Raw genomic sequence first — 7,718 nt, 5'->3', positions numbered from 1 at the left:
GGTTGTGTGCTAGTATTGTGGGCATTTGAAACAGCTAATCGATCGATGGCCAAGTGGTGTGCGAATCACTGAGCAAGAGTAAGTTGTTTTATGTGTTGATCATTTGGCCATATATGCAACTTGTCGGGCGGATATGCTCGATGTGTTGATCATTTGGCCGGATGCAACTTGTTGGCCGAATATGCTCTATTTGTTGGTCATTTTACCGGATATGCAGCTTGTTGACAATGTTTTTGTTCATAGCCTTCTCATGTGTGCAACTTGTTTTTTGAAGGTGGAGAAGAGGAACCTCGTCCTCATGCATTGTTGTTTGAAGTTGAGTGGGCAGACATCGGCACCGAGGAGTAAGCGAATGATCCAATAGACCCAACAAAAGAGCCGACCAAGAAGAATAGGAAAGGGGCCTAAGGAATTAAGTGGGAGTAGGAGAAGGAGAAGCAAGAAGGGGCGGCAACCAAGATTACAGAGAGGTTCTGGGATAACTTGACGAAGAAGGAAGAGATATGTGTTAAGCGCTCGAACGCCAAGGAGGAAAAGAGACCTAGAGGTTTGACATGTTGATGGCGGCGGTCAAGAAGAAGCTCAAACTCGAAGATAAGAAGATCATGCTCGAAGAGAAGAATTGAGATCGCGACCGCCTCAAAGGATTCAAAGATGTTGATCTTGAAGATGGAGGAGTTGGATGACGATGTAAGGATGATCGTGCAAGCCGTCCGCCTTTAGGATGTTGAAGCGCTTGAAGGAGCAGCTGAAAACGGCGGAGAAGGAGGCTGCCAAGAAGGAAGCGGGTGGCGAGGAGTAACCGGCAACGGAGTGAGCGCATAGGCTTAGATAGCTGGTCCGTCGGGCAAAAAATCCATTTTTAGACGGACTGTAGTACTGAGACACTTTTGTGATTGGTCATGAAAAACCTACAAAGATCGTCCTCTTTCTTTGTGATCGGTCACTTGTATTTGAATTTTTTAAAATTTTCGGATCTATACAGACGACAAACTCATGTATTCTTGTTCGTGGACTAGTCCGGCCCGTGGACTCTCCACGATTTAAGTGTCGGTGTTGGAGATGCCCTAAAGATATTTCTAGCATCACATGGCTGATGTGGCAACTACCTCAAATCACATAAAGAAAGAAAAAGAATCCAGCAACTTTATTTTAGTTTGAAATTGCTTTACACACGACGCTGCGCGCACGATCTGCGAACGATGCATCCTCCCGCAGCAGCGATTCATGCATGCACGCTAGCTTTTGATGCTGCCAAGTAGGATCGTGCAGGCGTCGGCCGTGAATTTGTCGTCCGTGTAGCAGCGCTGATTTTAGTTTGCAGCCCACGTTTTGTCAACTACATTGGTCCAATTCGATTATCTTTGCACGTACCCAATGAAGCTCGTGGGAGGTCTGTTGACTTGGGATGGCTTGTCAAAACCAAAGGATGCATGCACCTGGTCACTTTGAGGTTCACCATCACAATCAAAATACCACTGGCAGCAAAAGCCAAAAAGGCAAACTAGACTGAAATTTCAAGATCACCGGCGCTGCATCCATGAGAGAAAAACAGTTGCTTTTCCGTGAGAGAAAAACAGTTGGTAGGCGCAGATTTATCATCTCTGTGACAATGAGGTGCATGTCTCCGGACGGATTTTGATTGGATTCTCCGTGATTTTTAACATTCACGCACAGGACACAGGTTTATCCCAAAGGATGCACCGCCTGGAAAACGTAGTTCCGTACGTAGGACGGTGGGTCCGAAGTAACAGTCTGCATGGAACACTTATTTTATGGAACAAAATTTTGGTTTTTGAGAAATCCTGCATGGAACATAAATATATTTTTTGAGAAAAGCATGGAAAATTTTGTTTTTGAGATCAACATAGAAAAAGAATTTTTGAGATCAACATAAATGAATGTAGATTTCGCAAAAAAAAAACATAAACGACTGTAGAACGGGAGCGTGCCCTCGAAAAGAAAAAAGGACACAAGCAGTCCGTATATGTGTTTCCAGCTCGCTTCGTATAGTTGGGCCGACTCCTCGCAGAAAGATATTGGGCTGACAAGCTGATGATCCAGCTTTCACGCAGAGGCGGCCCGCTAACTGTTTGGTGCGGTTCCGCGGTTCCTGGCGCCTGTGGAACGCAGCACAGCACCCTCGTTTAGTACCACCTCGCCCAGAGGAAGACGTTTCGACCGATTTATAAGCTTCAGCGTTGCAACCTCACTGTCCCTTTGGGGACATCCGATAAAATTGGAACGATACAGAGAAGATTAGCATGGCCCCTGCGCAAGGATGACACGCACAAATCGAGAAATGGTCCAATTTTTTTTGAGATTTTGCGCGCTGGTCCCTATCATCTCGCACATCAGCCCTGGGGATTTTCTCGTGCGTGCTTTCCGAGCTCAGTTTTCTTACAGACGGGTCCTTCCGCTATGCCCTTTCCTCCCAACGAAGTCCTTGCCCTAGAGGACGGTGCTCTGCTTTTGTGCTTGCACATTTTGCAGTTACGTCCTTGTCTATCTTTTTCATTTAATGTCAGCCTTGTTGCGCTTGCATATTTGGAATGCTATTCATCTGGTGTTCCTGCCTGTCACAAAAGTGAGAGTTACTACGCTCAACGTTCCTATGTTTGTGCTCTAGAAAAACGTTGCTATGCTTGCTCCCTGTTGTTTTCTTTTCTTCACATGGACATTAGTATTGCTTTTTACTAAACTATTTATAAAAATATTTATTTTTATGATGACAGGGACTCTAATCTATCTTCCATTCACGTAGTATTTCACAAATTGTAGAATGCATAAATGCCTAGTTTTTTTGTTGATCAAAGTAATTACCTTTCGTACATCCATTATTTTAACTTTTTTTTGTTCACGATCTATATAATTTGTGTATGTCCACCTTTTTTGTTCATGATCTATAATTTGTCTATTCATGTATATCGATGTCAAGAAAAACTTTGTGGAGGGAGGGCACTAGGCAAATCTTCAATTTTTGAATCAAAAGATTAGTTTCCATAGCTCCAAAAACTCCGAAAATAAGTGTACAATGCATTTTTTTTCAAAATGGAGGCAAAAGATTTGCCTTATCCATTAGTTAAGCAGATGAGAGTTGCCCAGTTAATTAATGGAAAATCGGGCGAAAACCATTACAAAACGTTGTACATATGCATTTAGATGTGTAATATGTGTGCTTATTAATTTTCACCAATGTACATTTTCATATTTGGTGTCTGCAGAGAGAGAAATACGTGGATCAAAATGGGCCAATATTTTCTTGTTCTGGTCAAGGATTTTGTCATTCTATGTAGATTATTAAATGATGTTTTGTTCCCTAAAAATATGAAGTTTATAGTAGAGAACATCTACATGCATACATAGATTTTTTTGAACTTTTTTGATATTTTTAAAGATCGGGTTCAGACGGAGGCCTAAATGCGGCAACGAAATTTGCTGACGCCGTGTCGCTGAGGATGCATGAGGAAGAAGGCTTCGACACCCCCCAAAATTTTGGACATATCTTATATTTTTCATAATGGTATTTTTGTAAGGGTATTTGCTACTTACTATATGGAATTTGGCCTTTCCACAAATAAGAAAGAGAGAAATGATCATTTTGCATGATAGCTAGGCATGAATCTGAAATTTGGGTGTCCTCTTAGCGATTTGGACAGAACTAGAAGTTTATATGCGGTCTTGTTCGCATAAATATTTCTCTTTTCTAGAGTATACCTTTTGTTGTGGTTTATAAATATTTCTCTTATCTAGAGTATACCTTTTGGGTGTCCTCTCAGCGATTTGGACAGAACTAGTAAGGATATGCTTTGTAAGAGGGCTTCCTTACTATCTTCTATGGTTTGAATGTGTACTTTAGTTCATGCTTTACCTGTTTCAATTGTAGAGTATACATTCAGTCCTATAAATGTTTGAGTTGACAGTGATGATCCGTATGTTAACCCACCTCCACTTAGAAGATATAGGTTCCTGCTAGTGAGCTATCTCTTCATGATCAACAAATTTGTTTCTTTAGGGGCACAATTTTTTGAAGTGTTTGGAAAATATGTCAAATGATAATTGTTGTCTCACTATCCGTAAATTACTTTGTTATTAATTTCTAACTGAAGGTCAGTTTTTGCCTCGCACACAAAACAAAGTCGGTATAGTGAGTTGGAGATCCATATGTTAATTTTCGTACAACAACACCTGAACATTGAGCTTCAGCCAGTATATGCAGGTATTGTTTCCAACATTCACAACTTCATCCTCGCTCACAGTCACAGCCCACGTTTTGTCAACTTGATCGTTGGTGTAACATCCCAAAATTCTAAATTTTGGAATGTTATAATAAATAGATTGTTTTGATTGATTGTTTGATTGTTGTGTGATTGATTGAAAGTTGAACTTTTTGAAAGTTAAATGAGAGGGAATAAAAGGACTTTCCCAAACTTTCATTTTGCATTTTATGACCTCCGTGAATTCAAATTCTTTTCATCACAAAACCCTGAAGAGAAGATGACATCACTTCTTCCATTTATTTAAATGACAAGGGGCGTTGAAAATATTTGAATTTCATTTGGAAAATATTTCCAACCCAGGAACTTTATGCAACTCAATGATTTTCACGAGCGAAGATAAAATGACTTCTTCAAAACATATGAAATATGAGTTGGGAGTTTCAAAGGAATAAATTCAAAGTTCTTTTGAATTTATTTTTCAATTTGGTTATTTGAGTTTGATCCAAATTATTTTTCTCCAAAAATAAAATATATGGAAAATAGGGCAACATGATTCCCTACAACAGAAAATTGGAGATAAATAAATTTGAATCATTTTGGTATTTTTAAAATGATTTTCGTTGGATTTTATTAGAGCAGCAGCAGTGTTTGATTTATCTAAATTTGTGTGGATTTTATTTGACTCTAGAAAAATGTTCAGATTGTAGAAAATCTTTTTCTAAAAAATTTGATATATAATATGCCTATAGTATGTTTTTATTTTGGTGGTTTATTTCTATTTATTGTTTTCTGGAAAATGTTTTTTTAAAAAATATATATATACTCTCCGCCGACTGGGTCGGCCCAGCCAAACTGGGCCACGTCACGACCCAGCCCAGCAGCGCCGCCCCTCTCCTTCCCGAGCGGGAGTCCCGCTCGGGCACGCCGCCGCGCCGCCCGGCCTCCTCCTGCCCCCTTCCCCACGCCACCTCCTCGCCCCTCCCCATAAAAGGCGCCGCCCCGGGCCCTTCTCCCTCTGATCGCGCCGCCGCCTCTCCCGCATCTCGTCGCGCCGCCGCGTCTCGCCTGCCGTCGCCGTCGGCGAGATTCGCCGCTGCCGCCTTGCTCCGCCGCGCCACCGAGACGACGTCGTCGCTGCGCCTCGCCACCGCGCCACCTCGTCGTCGCCTGCACTCGCCGGACGCCGCCACCGTCCCAACGCCGCGCCGGAGTTCGTCACCGGCCGGATCCGTCCACCGCTGATTTATTTCGCCCGAGCCGGTAAAGCCGATAAAACTGCCCGTTTTTAATTGTATTTAGTCGGTTTATCCTCTAGATCGGTTTTTATTTCGTTTCTGTTAAATAGCGAACGTCTTCTGTTTAGCTAGTTTCAGCGAACGTTTCGTTTGTTAGGTTTTCATAGCGAACGTTCGCTCAGTAGAGTTTTTCTTTTCTTTTTATTTTCGGCCAGGGACCCGTCCGTGAATATTTTATTTATAGATTAGCCCCTATTTTTCAAACAACCACTACTTTTCAACCGCTTATCCAAATCCAACGAAACCAACGTCCACTTCTTCGTTATGATCCCCTCTATCCAGTAATCCAACTCAAACATGTTTTGAAAGTTTAAAATTTGAATTAGATCAGTTTTGTATTTGAACTTCGTTTGATCGTAACTTGAGTTTTATAGCTCCGTTTGAGTTGATTCTTTTTTGCAAATCAAAGCTCTTGACCTAAACTTTCTGATAAGGCCATATTCACATAGTTTTGGTACTGTTAGAAAAAAAATTATGCTGCAAGAGTCATTTGCTTGGTTTTGATGTTTTCCGAATCGTACTCTTCGTTCTTTCCGATCTTTTGATTGATTGCTTATGTGTGGTTACTATTGCTTGCTTATGATAGATTGATTGGAGTGTGACGAGTAGAACTATCAAGAGTTATGAGTGCGAATCATCTTCATCAATATTGCAGGCAAGTAACACTTTGATCATACCTTTTCTACGACCCAGTTTTTATGCATTAGATCTATCCTCAAACATTGCATGATTAGGATCTAATTAAATTGTGGGTTTTGGGAAGTAGATTGAGGTAGTACCTATTACCTGTTTTATTATCAAACCCTTGGGAGTTACTTCTACGTTTGCTTATTATGCCATGCTATGCTAGTAGACGTGGATTGGGTGAGTGTATCCATGACAGATGTGAGATTATTATTTAATGGTTTATTTAAGGTGGCAACTTAAACACACATCTGGGTGGATTGAGGCACCTGGTTTCTATCAGGACTTGCCTATATTTCTTCGGACCGCCACCCAGGTTCAAAGGGATCATGAGATTATTCAAACTAGAAACTTCCGTGTGCAGCCACAAGCCATTATGGGCTCTGGCATAGTTGATTAAGTTGTGCGAACTCTTACGGGTAGACTAGCAGATGTAGGGGAAAGTAGGTGTACCGGTCTACCCACATGTAAGGTGCTAGTGCTTCCGAAAGATTATGTCTCGGTCATCCGTTTCTCAAACATCATGTAGTGCGAGAAATCAAACGGAGGCGATCGAGTCTTGTGGGAAAAGTGCGCAAACCTCTGCAGAGTGTACAAACTAATCATGATTAGCTGTGTCCCCGGTTATGGACATCTTGAGTATCTAGTGCTTGATTTTCCTGTGAATCTCATCATGTTGCTTTAATTAATATTGTTGGGTTTTAATGAGTACTTTTAATTGGGATTGAGAATGCTGTCAACCATTCTCAATGTTTAACAACCACCATGATAGTTAAATAAATTTATTCCTTTGCAGTAGGGAAAAATTGGCTTTACGCAAAACTATAACCATAGAGCTTTTCCACCAGCCAAATATGCATGTAGTGATAGCCTTTATTCATCATTGCTCTATGGTGTGAATTTGCCAGTACATTCAATGTACTGACCCTCTATGGCTGCAACGTCTCATGTTGCAGGATCTTACGACGAGTAAGTGATACGTTAGGGTTACGACTTCCTATACTCAACTTTGCCGTTGGTGTTGATGGGAATCCACAACCTTGTTGCTTCTGCTATTTTGGATTGAGGTAATAGTATTTACGTTACTTTATACATGTGATTTACCTTTGTTATAAATCCTCGAGTATTGTGTGTGTCAGCATACCGATCCAGGGATGACACGTAAGCACAGAGACTTGACCGTCTAAGGTCGGGTCGCTACAGTTGGTCCAACTCGACCATCCTTCCAAAGTGTAGATAGATGATTTGCAATATGATGTATTGATCGGGGTGCTGGTGCACGCATATATAATACAAGGGAAGACCTTTATCTCAACTATACAAGACTAGGAAGTGGGCCACAACTCCAATACACGTGCAATACAAAATATATACTCAACACCCCCCCCCCCCGCAGTCGAAGCGTCGCTGGAGACACAGAGACTGGACCGAAACTCCTCGAAGACGGGAGTAGGCAATCCCTTAGTCATCACATCAGCAAACTGTTGCGCCGTCGGCACGTGGAGAACCCGAACACGAC

The 7,718-nt window shown here is 41.6% G+C and overlaps 1 non-coding gene across 1 annotated transcript; it reads left to right on the top strand.

The window, feature by feature from the left end:
• Nucleotides 1-2,214: 2,214 nt before the first annotated feature.
• LOC123117989 (U6 spliceosomal RNA) lies at nucleotides 2,215-2,317 on the top strand. The gene has a single exon (XR_006457620.1). It is a non-coding gene; the product is annotated as a U6 spliceosomal RNA (small nuclear RNA).
• Nucleotides 2,318-7,718: the final 5,401 nt, after the last annotated feature.

This window comes from Triticum aestivum, chromosome 5B (genome assembly GCF_018294505.1).
Source record: "Triticum aestivum cultivar Chinese Spring chromosome 5B, IWGSC CS RefSeq v2.1, whole genome shotgun sequence".
Classification (NCBI taxonomy): Eukaryota; Viridiplantae; Streptophyta; class Magnoliopsida; order Poales; family Poaceae; genus Triticum; species Triticum aestivum.
The sequence above is the reverse complement of the archived record's forward strand: the minus strand, read 5'-3'. Positions and strand labels throughout refer to the sequence as shown.